This window comes from Mastigoproctus giganteus, chromosome 13 (genome assembly GCF_048544385.1).
Source record: "Mastigoproctus giganteus isolate SK-2022 chromosome 13, ASM4854438v1, whole genome shotgun sequence".
In the NCBI taxonomy this organism is placed as follows: domain Eukaryota; kingdom Metazoa; phylum Arthropoda; class Arachnida; order Uropygi; family Thelyphonidae; genus Mastigoproctus; species Mastigoproctus giganteus.
This window is the reverse complement of record NC_143587.1, coordinates 121,334,876-121,350,876: the sequence shown is the minus strand read 5'-3', so window position 1 is coordinate 121,350,876 and position 16,001 is coordinate 121,334,876. Positions and strand designations below refer to the sequence as shown.

General features: G+C 36.9%; 1 protein-coding gene across 1 annotated transcript in view; it reads right to left on the bottom strand.

Annotated features, from left to right (window-relative positions):
• LOC150076410 (uncharacterized) overlaps window positions 1-16,001 on the bottom strand; it is a 147,616-nt gene that overhangs the window by 14,664 nt on the left and 116,951 nt on the right. The gene's annotated exons all lie outside the window — the stretch shown is intronic.

Genomic DNA, 16,001 nt, shown 5'->3' with positions numbered 1-16,001 from the left:
GTAACTTGCCACTTTGAAAAGTGCTGCTCATCGATATTTCAAAATTAAATTAATAACTAGGGGGGGCCTCGTCTCTTGCTCTCTGGTGAGTATGGGCGTGGCACACCCAGGGTCCTGAGATCATCATTCTTCTCTTTCTTAATGATTCCTCTCTCTCTCTCTCTCTCTCTCTCTCTCTCTCTCTCTCTCTCTCTCTCTCTCTCAGGGTGACTCGGGATTTTCCGGTGCACCATAAGCCTCAGGCTTCCTTGCACCATATGGCTAATAATAATAAGACAATCGCGCTCAACAGACCGGACATAATCCTTGTCGATATGAAGGAAAAGACTACCTATCTGACTGACATAGCGGTGGTCAACACTGGAAACCTCCAGAAACCCACGAGGATTTTCTGGAGGTTTACAGTAGATCAGGCAGATCCCAAAAAAAATTCCAGTAGATCAGGAAGTACACGGACCTAAGAGAGAAGATCAAAGAGATGTGGCATACGCAACAAATAACGAGCATCGCTATCATCATAACAACCACCAGTATGGTTCCAAAGGCGCTGCATAACAGCCTAGCAGCAATAGGTCTCCCAGAGAACACATACAAGGAACTCCAGAAAATCGTAATTCCTGAACACCTGTAGGGTAGTCTGGGAGTTCCTCGACTAACAGTAACACCAAACATAACCACCATGTGTACTTGGTACCAGTACCCGTCACGGGGTGGAACCCCTAATCAGGGAGAAATAATATAACAACAATAATAATAATAAAAATAATTTATGCTCATACTGCGGCAACCATTTAGGGTCAGAGGAGTTAACTAGCTGGATTAAGAAATATCTTTAACGCATTTTGGGCTTCATGTGGGTAAAAGAAGAGTTTTTCTAGAGCAACTGCTTCAAACACTATACTGTTTTGCAAAAAAAAAGAAAAAAGTTAATTAGAGCCAATGATCTTCTTTTTGAGGCAACTTGGCATTGCTCGAATTGCTGACCATCTTTCCTACCCATTCTTTTCTTTAAAATATATAAACAACATTCTAAAGCTATTTTTAACACGGTCCTAACCAACTATATTTTTATTACTTCACACAAGGATTCCTGTTTGTTTATTTAGTTGCAACTGTACATTATAATTTTTTTACAGGCGTACAAAACATTACGTTTCATGGTGCAAAAATAATTAAAATAACAGACACTACGTGGGAGTTAGAAAGTGTAGTTTAGTAACAGTATTTTGGTTCTATTGAGCGTTATAGCACAGCAGGATTTAATCTCATGGATGTTGATCTGATCCTTATAATAATGGTGAGCATGTGGATAAAATTCACACGCACACCGTTAGATTTGAAATTACATTTGAAGTTTCCCATCCATTTTATTCAATAGAGGGCTTTTTTGCTAACAATACAAACTCGTATTATCGTCTTGAAACTTTTGAACTATTTTCTCGGGACAAGCATTCAGAAAGTTGAAATATCCCGAAGTTCAAATAGCCAAATGTGAATCCCGCTGGGATTCATATTTGGCCACCATCTGCACACAGCAACTGTTTCTGTCTTGGTTTTTAAGAGCACCAGGCTTGCACCTTTCTGTCTTAGTTTTATAAAAGCAACAAAACCAGTTGGCTCCTCCCGCTTAGAAGATGGGAGAAGCCAACTGGTTTTGGGGCGGATTATAAATCTCGTTATTTGAGTATTTGTAGGGTATGGATGTAGTCCTAAAGCTAAATACTTGATGCCAAGCAAGCTATTTTACAATATTAGTACAATAATTAAGCTGAAATAAAAAAGACCCAATTATCACTTAAAATGAATTAATTCGCTAATTAATTATACAAAAGGTTTATTTCTATTACAATCTGAAGACAAGAATACATCAGGGAGATTTCATGCAAAAACTGGATCCTTGCTGCATTTGAGATAATTTAATTTTAATGCCTAAAATGGCAAACCTTCAGAGACATGCCATTTAGAAACATCTTTAGTGTAAAATGCTTTTACTATCTGAGGAAAATCCCCATTCTCTCTTTTATTTGCGCAGGAGTATCTGTGTGTTGTAACAGCCTCGGTTGTGTCAGTAGGTGTTCCACTGGTAAAATTCAGTAAATATTTTCCGTTGCATGTAACCATGTCAACCGAAATAGGGGAAACGGCTGAGATGACACCTTTCAGCCGCTTTCTGCACCATCCGCATCGGACAGTGTACCGCAACCATTCATTAAAGTTCGCTGCACGCCGTAGCATTAACGCGATTAGTGACAAAAGAGAAACGGATGAGGAAGGCGAGTAGCACGTTTATCAGCGTTCACGAGTCTGATAAGAGCTCGTGCAGAATCTTTGTTTTATTATCGTAATTTCGTTTAGAGCCTTTCAAAAGCAGCGGTGAATAGTGGTTTAACCTCTGGGTAAAATTGAACGAAACGGTTTTCGATTATTGGCTTTTTGAAACGGTGGTGCTTCTACAAGCGAAAGGGAAGTTACACAAGATCTGATCAGCTAAAAATCTGGACTCGATTTTCTGGTGGAAAAAAAACCGAAATTTGCGGCACTAGAATATATTTTTTTCCAGATTTTTCGAAACTTGCAAGGTCATGAAAAGGTAATCCTGGCATCCATTGAGAAAATTTGTTTTTAAGTAAAAAAGGAACCTTGTGTTCAACTTACAAACGTAATTTCTGGAGAGCTGCCAAATCCATTAGTCGCAACCGCGCAGCTTTGCTTCACATCTTTGCCACCCAGATGGCTCTACTAGAATGCCAGCTAGACATGCTTGCTACTTTTTTCTCACTGTTACATCGTCGATCTCAGTTTCCCCCCCATTACAACACAACCTATTTTCCATGCTGATCCCACTCGTGAAAGATTATTGGACTCATCGTCGATCTCTTAAGGTGGACAGACAGGGGAATTTGACATTTGGTGTAATTTGTTTAATAATTTCCGGGAAATACATAAGAGAGCTGGCTCAAGCTACATGTATCCCAGGGTGCTGTTCTCACAAGGACATACTACTTAAAAAATTAAGTAGAGCAAAAATTCAATCCCATCAGCGTCACATCCAGAATTCCATCCAACAATCAAGAACATTTTAGCTCTTAATGGTGATGATAAAAAAAAAAAACGGTTGTACAAAAACGGAGGAATGAGAGACGCGAATTTTGGTGAGTTTACAACTGAACCGTGAATAGATTTTGGCTAATTTCAAGTGCTTTCCCGGTTTGAAACAAAGAAATGGAATTACTGAACTGTGTCAAATTTTTTGAAAAGTTTAAAAAGGTACAGAGTTTTATGGTTAGGTGAATTTTATATTATTAGTTCAGGTGAAAGGGCTAAGGCCAGAAGCGAAAGAGGCCAGATTTTTGAAAGATGAAGATAGATACTCAGTATGTTTGTTTTTCGGATTAGCAATTATAAAGCCAGTAAAGAACGACAGTTTTCATTAACGTTCACATAGGAGGAAGTAATAGATGAAGAAGGAAATGGAGCACAATATTCGTGGATAATATCTAAATTCCCACACGCCGTATAATCCAAATCGTATTTATCAACACTTCAGCGTTATCTAAGAAGATAAACGGTTTACAGTAGGGATCCTTCCACTATTTTTTTTTCTTGCTTCGGCTTTCATTCTTGTGCCTGGGTAAAGGTTCTGTTTGATGTCAATTCTGATTACACTCGTTCTATGTCACTTTAGATGATTATGCATTAACATCACATCGATGTGGACGTTTATTATGGATTTATGGTTTAAGCAAAATTATCCCTTCCCAGTGAAACATATAACTTTCTGTTAGGAGAGCACTATCAGGTCGCAGAATCCGCCGTAGCCCTGAACCTGCGTTATAATAAACTTAAAGTAAGCACTCATCTGTCAACTTAGAACTTATTAGCATAATTATAAAAGGAGTTGATTAATAGGTTTATTGTTTAAATTGCGAAATTTCAAATCACTGTAATCAGCTTATGCAGTTTTCGTCCGACAAGTATAAGAGATAGAGATATTGTGTTTTTTATTTCTTGGAACCCACGGTGGCCAGGTATCTCTATGACAGCAAACTTGCCAAGGATACAAAATAATTTAAAAATCAAATATCGTCGTTGTACCTTTATTAAGGTTTCTTACTGAAAACTTAGTAAGTTTACAGACACTAAACAAGTGGCAAAACCTTATAAATGAAAATGCAGCAGGGGTATAAGCAAAGGAATAATTCAGGGAAAATAAAAACATCGTTGAATTATCACTGCTACTGAGAAATTCTCATTACTAAAAGACGCCTCTTTTAGACTGAAATCGTGCTTTGGCTCAACGTATATTTTGATTGAATTCGCTATGCAATATTATCTTTTAAGCACATTAGAGATATGTATTATCATCTTTTAATTAGAGATACGCTTTATTATCTTTTAAACTTGATCTTTTAAGCACACCGCTGTAAACAGTGTTGTGCTTAAAAGATAAAGTTTAGGTAGCCCACACTATCTAAAGATAGCTGTGGTAGCTGATACTGCAAACAGTCAGAGTTTTAACTCTCCTTTTCGGGCCATACGAAGCGATAACTCTGAAGTCTACTTCGGAAACTAATCTCCCTTTCTTTGATTCGTACATGTAAACTGGAATTCTGGCATTTATGGTCCCGGCACGAGTTCAGAGAACAAGAATCCACAGCCCTGTCACGTAGCCACCTGTAATGAAACTAGAAGTAGAACTGCGAGGAGTTTGCTGATTTCCCTGGAGCTTACAGCCGACTGAGTTTACGACTTCTACAGCCTTGGGGTTACGTAGCAGTGACCTTCCAGCAGCAACCAGGAAACTGGTCGAGAACTACAGTTCCTCCTTATATCACATTTATTTCTATATGTATTATATATACAATTTCCTCTCCGCATCTCTCATTTAATCTCCTGTAATGGATTCGTTTAATGGCTGGCCAAAGATACACGGACAGGCTTCCGTGCAAGCCTAAAGAATAATTGAAAGCTGATTCATCGAAGAGAAAGAGCATTTAAGAGTTCCGCTAGAGTAAGAAAAATGATCATGCCTTGCTGCTTATATTGGGGATAAGAGATGGTCAGAAGGTGCACCAAGCGCATTACATCATTTAAAACAAACTTGAGTATCCTTCCTTTATTTCATCATTAAGTTTAACGTAAAAATAAGTCTTTACAGTAACAGTAAAAGTGTTATAAGTAGTCACCTAGTGCTTATGAAAAAACGAGCACTATCCCATTACGTGGTTCGCACCCCAGGATTTAAAAATGGCGTCTTTCGTTTCCACTAATTTGATATCCAATCCATTGTATTTGAGGCCTCATTTTAATAACCTACGTTGATTGTTCTTGCAACTTTTACATTGCAATAAACATTGAAATGAGAAAAGCAGTGCTTTTTTTTAGCAATTACTGAAAGTAACTGAACAAAAAAAAAAAAAAAAAAGTTTTAATAAGTTCCCAAACCGAAACTATAATTACAAATGAAAGGGTGGAACATAGATGAAAATTCGGAATGTGCGAAGGCAATACGAAATGGACTTCCTGTCCTATGCCCATCAGCATTTCCTACGTTATTAGAGAGGGAAAGATTTATTTTCTCTTTCTCTCTCTCTTCAGTAAATGATGTTATCTTGTATCAATCCGTTCGCGATATTAATTCACCCAGTATTCGACGAATTATATTAACTGACTGTTGAATGTTATGTTACCCAAGGTGATGAAATAGAACGAAGAAAGTAAATATCTGTGTATATCGATATTCTGTTTGCTCAATCTTGTTTTTTGCACTTAGCAAGAGACTGTCTCTCCCAAGAGTGGCTGTCAGAGAGAGGCTCAGTGGGCGGAACTAAAGTAGCTATTTTTTCTTATCTCTTTTCCAAATCGTCACATGGACAACTTTTTATTGAAATTGGAGTACTTCAGAGGCCAAGTTTACGACTCTCGTGTGTCTTTTAATATACACGAGCATGTTTAGGACACCAATCCATGTGCTTTGACGTTTATACATCATTACAGAAGCAATTTTCTGTGGAATCCAGAAGCCGGTATTTTATTTAATTTTTTTATCCGGATTCTAACATAGAAGTAATTGTAATTATTTATATTTCGTATTTTTCACTTTAAGGCGAATTTCCTAGAGAATCCTAATAAAGGGACTTAATATAAATGTCAACTGAAGATTTCTATTGCCCACTGTTTCAAATCCTAAAAAAAAAAAATAGTTATTTTTAGGATTTATTTCTGATTTACGAAAAAGCTACAAAAAAGTCCATAGCTCTTAACCCAACACACTCACACAATGGTTAGACAAGAGGGTTTCCCACCAGTACTCAGTCCATGTTCTAACACCCTCAAAGAACGTTAGGATAGATCCGCTCTTCCCTATTTGTTTATATAAAATTCATCCTTTCCTTCAACTCCCTGTTTATTCTATTTGATGCATTTGTATATAGCATCCTCGGATTAAAATATTCATTTATTTAAAGTTTCGCCCAGAGCTTGATTCTGCTCACACGAACTATAACTATTGTGCATTGAAATTTTCATAAAAATTATATATATGAATTTAAACTTTAATATATCGTTGTACTTTTAATTTGCAATTTTTTTAAGATAAGAAACAAATATAATATTAGCACTTTTATTTTTTAATATAAATTTACATATACAATAAATAAATAAAAATATGGAAATATCTCGAGAAAAAGCAATGCTTATGCCATTTAACTTAGTAACATAATAGGTTATCCTGCACCTCCACACTAATTTTAGAAAGTAGTGTTTTAATAAACCATATTTCATAAAGTGAATCTGGAAGACAGCTGGTGATTTGTAGAAATGATGGTAACCAGTTCCGAATTCATCTAGAAACAAGGGCGAATTCAAATGATTTCCATTAATACTGAATCACTTTTGTGATATATATATAGATTTAAGCAAAGAAGGTAATTTGGTTTTAACTATTAGAGAATCTGTTTCTCTGGTTAATAGTAAAATGTCAACTTTTTTCTGAAATTTTGCATCATAAGATTCGATAACGAAAACCAATTAGACCATAAATAATTACAGCTGTTGCTGGAAAAATTTACAAAAAACTGCAGACACGATTTTCCATTATTTAGAGAAATATTGGATCAATTAATTAATGCAGTAGTAGTATCAAAGTACAAAATCACACCACCCTTTTTTTAGCCGACTGGGAAAGAGACATTACCGTATTTTCTAGAATACCTCTCACCCTTTTCTAAGACAAGAAAAAGAAAAAAAATAATAAATCTCAAGCTTTGAATATTAAATCGCGAATCTGCCGTGAGCCTAAATTTTTTGTTCCATTTTTTTAATTTATTTTTATTTTATTTTTTATAGAAAAAAAGTGAAAATATTCGAGAAAATACGGTATTTTCCGAAATGGTATTTTTGATATATCTTGTACTCCTAAATTACGTCATGAATTTCTGTTGGACAAAGTATTCATCTTTTTGTTAAAGTAAACATCATTTTAATTTTTATCTGTTCTCACATACACAAAAAAAATTGACTAAAGCTTCCTTTAGTAGAGATATATCAGTGACACGACTGTATAGTGGGCCACTTGTTAATATATTTGGACAGGTCTTGATCCGAATTCTGTCGGAGACTGGAGGAATTCTTAAAGAATCTTTTCACCCAACGCGATAGTTAGCCGAATTTAAGCGGATCGAATAGGATTTTGGTTTTTCTCGGTTTGCCTAACATTCAAATTGGAATACACACTTAAATAACACACTAACAAGTACACATGTAATACACTGAGGGCAATATGGCCTAAGATGCTGATGTGACGTAAAACCGGTAACATAGACACCTTACGGTTATATTATCAGCCACACGATACAACCTCGACTTTTGTTTATTCCTTAGAATAAACCAGAACCATTTTTTTAATACTACTGTTGTCTACGGTGGCTGCACTGAATCCACTCATTCCTTGAATTACTGAATCCTCCCCGTAAATTCCTTTAATTTTGTCTTCTGTCGCTAGCTTTTTCAAGAGAGGGCAGCACTCTCGAGAAAAGAAATTAATGATGCGCACACCGCAATGAATTCTCTACAAGCGTGAAGTAATCTGATGTCGTTAAAGGGGATGTTCTTGTAAATAAGTTTGCTCTCTTTCCAAAACCCGAAAGATCTACATATCACTGACAACGTCGGGCAGACGGAAATGGAGCGAAACGATCGCCTTGAGGCGGAGAAGCGGCATCTGTTCTTGGTGTCTCAAGGAGGATGGGGGGCTACTTGCACTGTTTCATTATGGATTATCATTAGCAAGTGTATTCATTTGACTTGTGAGGAGAGAAGTGACCTAATTTGAGGTGGAAGAAATTGGAGAATCTTCGAGAAAGTCTCTATTTAGACCTGGTGGCGAGATACGATCTCCATAAGTTAGTGGACACGTTGCTATTTCTAATAAAGGAATATTGACAACCATTATTTTAAGTATTACTCACTCCACTTATATACTACACAAAAGTCAATTAGTGGGAATTTATAGTTACTAACTGTACTTCCATGAATGCGTAATTAATCACGCAAGCGAATGAACAGAATGTACTTAATTTCTCTTCTGATTTCTCTCTCTCTCTCTGGTTAGTTTCAATATGCTACGAAGCCTCAAATAATTCAATTACTTATACTTACTTCGAGCCAGTTACACATACCTTGGAGTCTACTCATATCTGCCGGACGACTTCACGGTGAACATCTTTCTATTAATGGAAAGGCTGCAGGACAGATCGAGTTGCAGTCTCGAAACAGTAATTATATTCACGGTGAAGACATAATCTAGAAAGTAATGTCGGTGCAGCGTAAATTAATCGGATTTTACTTTGCCAGCAATTCTGATTACAGCCAGCAGATGGAGCTAATTAAGGCCACTAATTAAACAGCAGAATGACCTCGATGGTAATTATTTACATCTTCCGGAATCAGATAATTACATCTGCTTCACGTTCCCTCTTTGCATTAGAAGGATGGCGTGACAGTCCCATTACAAATTTGGGAACACTTTCTCTTTGAACTGCTTATCGTGCATTGTGGAAAACGAACACCACAAATGGAAATTAATATTTTTGGCTTTTATCAGGAAGACATCTGGATTTGTTAGCAGAAAGACCCTTCTGTCTTGAAGAGCCACTGCATTTTCAGAATTACTAACAGCTGCTTCAGCCGTTAGTTCTCAACATTGCTTACCGATGCAGAGTTTTTTCAGAAGGTGCATAACATACAGACATTACGCTTAAGTGGACATTAAGTTCTTCTAATGGATCCGTGGTCTATTTGTTTAAGGAAAGCAACTTTTGAATGTAGGAAATGAATTTCAATAATGTCTTAGAAACCACAGCTAATTGTATCCCATGGGAAGTCGGTACTTAAGTGGAAGATATTTCGATTACACCAGATAATTTTCCATTTTCTACTTAATTTTAAGTGAAATTTATTTTTTTATATATTGTATATCTAGAGGACTGTACACAGCAAACAACAGGAAATCCGATATGAATCATGAAGGTCCGAAATGATACGACCTTCGAAAATGATTATTTTCGAAGAAAAGAATCAACAAAACTCCAAAAGGATTTCATCCCTTTTCGAGTACGCTAAGCTTAACTGAAGGAAGATTATGATGATATTGCTGTCTAGTCACTTTACTTGCAGATTCCGCTATATTTCTGTTAATTCCGAATAGATCATGGGTTTTTATATTCAATTCGCTTTTCTATTTATATGCTGTAACGGTCACACAGGGTTAGAGAAGTTTACAAGATAGAGTACAAGAATTTTCATATTTTGTTCATGCGAAAAACACGTGGCGTATGTAACTCTGTACTCATCACTCGCCTACGGTCGGGCTTAACTGTTAAGAATGAAATGAGGTCTTATACTTACACCAGATACCTTAGAATGAGTTTCCTTTTTTACAACTGAACCAGTATTTGTCAGTCAATAATAATAAACTGGAATAGACAGAAAGGTAAAAAAAGTTGAAATATAGTTAGAAATAAAAAAAATTATTTTAATATCAAATATAACCTAATGGGTTTCAATGATATCGATAACCCCCTCCAGATGCCACTTTCTAAAAGTTTTTGGTCTGCGGAGATAGGAAGCTTGCTCCATTCCTGGCGTAAGACCGCAGCTAGAGTCCTTTTTAAAAAGGACGCTTTGTTCTGGCATTCAATTTTTGTTGCAAAACATCTTAAAGGTTCAGATGTTACAAAACATCTCAAAGGAAACTGGATTCGGAGCCCAGATCTGAATCCAGCTGAAGAATAATGTCGTAGGTTCGCCACATTATTCTTCTGGAATCTCTGTTGTGCTGACCCTGTTTTGTGACACGGAGCGTTGTCGTGCTATTACAAACATGGCTCCTCCTCAAAGGATTGCCAAAAAGTAGATAACCCAGAAAAATTGTTCGCAATATCACAAAAGTCAGCTGCATTCGTGGTTTCTTTGATGATAACCACTAGACCAAGTCCGTAAAACAGGGCCATACCATCACTACTACCACTGAATTACATTGCTAGTACAATACAATCTGTGTGAAACAGTTCTTTGAGTATACACCTCAGCAAAGTGCATCCATCTAATTCACTTGGCTGGGACCATTCTTCTGCACCTTGAGAGGCGGGGACGTGCATTGATGGAAGACAGGTTTTTAGATAATACTATGATTAATATATATGCAGTGCTTCTGATTTTTAAGATTTTTTATTAACTTTTACGTGTTTATTGCTTAATAAATACAATATGAGAGTGCTACACATTAATCAAATTATACAACTTTGTATATCGAATCGCCATAAAATATGAAATTCTAAATATAACATTTTTTTTAAAAGAAGGCTTAAACTAAATGTTTTTCATTATATGGCTGTTTTCTTTTAACAAAAAATTGTTCTTCCTGTCCTTGTTTGTTTTGATTTTGTCTGACCACAATACCAAAGAAATAATACGGCGATATTACAATAAATCGTCAACTAACTCATGAAATGTGTTTTTTATAGCTTATGTAAAGAAGTCTTTAACCAGTCGAATTATAAATTAATTAAGACCACAACGAGTTATACATGCGGCGGACCTGTTATCATTTTTCATGGAAATGCCGAAGCTATCGCCTTATAGGAATCTTTTATTGCAGCCAAATAGTTCTGGAACCAGAATAATGAGCCCAATTTTCCCTTAGAGTTATTAAAATTTCCTTTCATAACGATATCGAACACGATCAAGTGAAAGGATAATTGTTTGTGTTAATTAATCCTAATATTCGAGCAATTCATTAGAACTACATTAATTCAGTTTTCGATGTAGAGTGTACATTGAATTATACCACCCTTCCCGGTTTGTAAATGCATTCATTTATTTAATAATAATAAGTTACGCTCACGTATTCCATAAAGGTATTCAATCCCCCCCCCCCCCCCGCATCGGGTGTTGTTATTTTCATTTATGCTGAATGATTTAGTCCCGATAACCGAACTTTTTTTTTTTTTTTTTTTTTTTTTTAACTTTTTCTTTCAGAAATTCTTAAGTGCACATTTTCTTAATGATGAACTGCCCCATTCTGACAATTACCATCAGAACGGAGCAGACAGTAAAGCAGCCCGGTATACTGCCATTACGCATCAGAGGACGTTTACTAAATTATTTTCTTTAAGTAATCATTCAGTGTCAATGCTTGAACTACGGTCTGTAGATGCCTGAAGGTTTCGATGGCTTCATTTATTTGGCCCATTTGTTTTTGCGAACTACAACGTTCCTACAGTGTCGTTCGTCACGTATCAGACATCGTTTATCACTTTGCGGTGATCCCACGCGATTCTAGCTGATGGATAGTGTTTTTACTGCTCATGAAGTGCCTAGTGGAGATACTCATTGGAAGGAAAGTAGAGGAATACATCATATTTAACAAGATCATTGGCGATTTGTCTCGCTAGTCAGCTCTGGCTGTAGTGTTAGATATATCGAGTCGAGTACAGCTTTGTTGTTGTGGAATGGTACAGAATCGTTGATGGAGAATGAGTCTAAAATATATCTTCACGTTCCAGAAGGCGATGACCGATTACTTCATGCAGGGATTAAAATTAATATTCTTATAATAGGAGAAAATATAGTGTAGAGCAACACAGCTGCCATCGAATTTATTTCATTTACTTATTTATTAAGGTAATGCAAAGAATAAGGAAGATGAACAATATTTGACAATTATGTAATTTAAGATTTATATAACCCATTCATTCTAAATAACTCTAATTAGTACTTCGAAATAATCCTAATTACCTTTTTTTTCCAAAAATAAAATGAAGAACTCCAGTGCGGTGTTTTTTTATTTCCTCTACGTTTGATTTTCTTTTAACATCCTGGCATTTTGAGGGGGAAAAAACGCTTCGACCAGAAAGAAAAAATAAGATCATAATAAAACTGTTGTTTGGCAACCCTTATCTTGGCAATGTGCCAATGTTCTGCCATGGCTGAGTTCGGCAGTAAATGGAAGATGAAGTATCTGGAAATAATGCACCCGACTCGCCAACCGAAAATAAATAACCCGTGTTTATAGTTTAATCACCACAGTTGCTGGAGAATATTTCGAAGACTTCAGATGAGGCATCTCGAAAATATGGTTGGTCGTTTAGACTCTGCTTTTTTTTTTTTTTTTTTTTTTTTTTTTTGCGCAGTAACTGAGAGCTGATAGATACTCTTGGAAACAATGCAACTTTTCAGTTTTAATAAGAAAAATTCAATTTATTTTATTTCAGTTTATTTGTTGTAGCTAAAACCAGGGGTGTAGTCGAGTCAGGGCACACTGGGGCATTGTCTTGGACTTTAATAGTACCTGCCTTTCCACCCCCGACTCTTAAGATAAGGTTCTGTAAAGCTGAGCAATTATATTTCTTGTGATTTCTCAAGGTGAGCACATAAGGAGATTTAAGCATAAGTGGCTGATAAACGATTCTGGTATTACAACGGATGACACACTCCAAACCTATCAAAATGGTAATTTTCTTACGATTCTTTCTAAAATTCGTAAAATACTTAATACAACAAATACTGTATAACCAAAACATATTACAACTACTGAATGAACAATTTTTATTTGATTGAACATTGTGCATGTGCTCACTAGTATGCAGGTTGCTCTTCTGAATCCGTTATGTCAACACAAAATCTCAACTGTTTTATTCGTTATCGTAGCAATAACACGGTAAAAACTCCTTTGGAGGTTCTTAAGTATAAAATTCGAACTCATAAACGTTGCAAGTGGCATAATTTAAGTTTTTCTTGCGGGAATAAGTGAAGATAGTGAACAAATGGACTCCATAAAGGCATTCCCACTGGAAGTTCTGACAATACTAAATCCATGCTTGGCAAGTGCCGAGGCAATTATGGCCACGAGACTACTACTGTATATCGCATATATAAACTGGTATATATGAAAACATTTCCTGGTTAACAAAATGAAGTCCAAATTTTCAGCAGGAAACTATTCCTCTGACTCAGTGACGCCAATTACACCCTCGAGTAAAAAATCTTTATAGGGAAGTGCCCTAGTCTAAGAAGGGATTGGAACAACTAGTCGTTTCCCAACGAAGGTAGGACGGGGTATCAACTTCGTTACCATTGAGGCGCATTTCCTGGTTAACATGAATTTATTGCAAAGTTACGAAATGTAAAAGTTTAAATAAAACCATGAAATGCAACCATCTCTCGAGTGTGAATTTTTATAGTGCTCTTTCGCAATAACGCCTTATTTAACACTAATGATATCAATTAAATATAGTACAATAAATAATTATATTATTATTTAATAATAACCCAAAAATAAATTTAATCAACGTATTGATTAAATTATGATGCTGTTTTAATTGGTTTCATAAATCGAGCACTTATTTCCGCAGCACCCTGAATTGTGACTTGATTCACTAATTAAATAACGGTTTTAATTAGCGAATTAATAATGTCTTTAATTACTCATTAATTTTTCTAATTGGTAACTTGCTCTTGTAAATTTAATTACGTTAACCCGCCTCCAGCTTCCTGAGAGCCCCTGTAGTTTTTTTTTTTTTTTTTACCATCACTGTCGTAATACGTAATTATGAAAGGAAGTGGTCGCATATCGAAACAAACTGTGCTGGAATTGGAGTTGGTGAAACAAATAATTATAACATATAGACGTCAGTGGGGCTAACTATATTTGGCGAAAGAGCTAAGAAAATCGTTAGAACAGAGAAAGAAAGACAACGTCTTCTGGCCTAAGCACCAGCGTGATCAACTAAACTTAAGGAAAAAAAAAGTTTTATTTCTTGGTTAGTCTTGAAATACGTTTTTTGTTCTGTTCTGGCAATATTCGATTGGCTGGAGCTTCCTTAATCTCTTTAACCATTGTCTCCAGCGTGGATGGTTCCCAACAGATTGGAAAATGGCGAACATCAGACTAATTTTGAAAAATTCCAGCAAACCCCATGACCGATCAGATTCCTATAGACCCATCGCTCTCTAATAAACAAGTTGTTTGAGTATTTTCTAAGACAAAGAATGGAAACATATTACAACAATGGCAACTTACTGTCCCCAAATCAATACGGATTCAGAAAGAGTTGTTCCATTGTTGATGCCCTGGAGAACATGATTGAGGGTACAAAGAGCAAAGACAGAAAATATTTATTAGCCATCTCAGTGGATTTTGCCGGGCCGTTTGACGCACTCTGGTGGCCAAGCGTTCTCGGCAGATACCGTACAGCAAATCTCCCTAGCAATAGCAACCTGTACCAATGCATAAAAAATTATCTATCACAGAGGAGCATAACCGTCAGGACACCGTATAGCAAAGTTACGCGCCAAATCTACAGAGGATGTCCCCAGGGCTCTGTCCTGGGTTCCCTACTATGGAACATCGCACTTGGTGAGTTCCTGAACATAGATCTGCAGAATGTCCAATCTCAAGCATATGCAGACAACTTAGTCCTTACCCTTGCCGCTGATACTAGATCCCAACTGGAAGCCGCAGTAAATATAGCACTCGGCACTTTACATCACTGGGCCTGGCACAACCACCTAGAAATCTCACCAGTGAAGACAAATTTCCATCCTGCTTAAAGGCTCTCTGAACGTAGCGAGGCCACTACAAATCAAAATCCAAGGGAGAACTATCCGGTTAACAACTGAGATGACATATCTTGGAGTGATCTTGGATAGAAACCTATCTTTCACATCACACCTGAAATATCTACATACCAAGATTCGAAAATATGCTGCACTCGTGGCAAGAATCGCAACGTCGGGACTGGGGATTGAAGCGACGCGCGCTCACACTCTTCTATAAGGCTATGTTCACCCTCATAATCATCTATGCATCCGATATCTGGTTTTCAAAGGCCACCACAGCAGTTAACAAAAGGAAGCTTGACGCGTCATCCTGCTCACCATCCCCAGCGCCTGCTGCACGGTCAGCACACATGCCTTGCAAGTTCTACCTCTAGATCTAGAAAATAGTTAAATGTGGTTTGCTTTATATGCTTTCCAAAGGTAAAGCCATCTCCTGTCTGGATTTTACCACCGATCCCTGAAATAACAGCAATGCCGAGAAGAGGCGCCTCACTGCATACTTGCAGCAGTCTGGCAGTCTAGATGGACACACTCTACAAAAGGAGAAGTCGCCAGAAAATTCATTCCTACAATAGCAACCGTATACCCAAAATTTCCCATACGGTTCTCCCCTGGCCTATGTCACCTTTTTGTTAACTGGCCATGGATCTATCAGAGGAAAGCTCACTGAACTCGGGATCACCGAAAACCCACAATGCCTCTGTGGTTCCCTCGAAAGCTGGGACCACCTGATGTACGAGTTCGAAATATATGAAGATTTGAGATGCCTCCGCCTGACATAGATACATTACCTAAAAACCAAGAATAGCACACCTCGAAAGAGAAGAAGACTATGTCGCCTTTACGCACTGCGCACAAGACTTATTCGCACGACGGAAGAC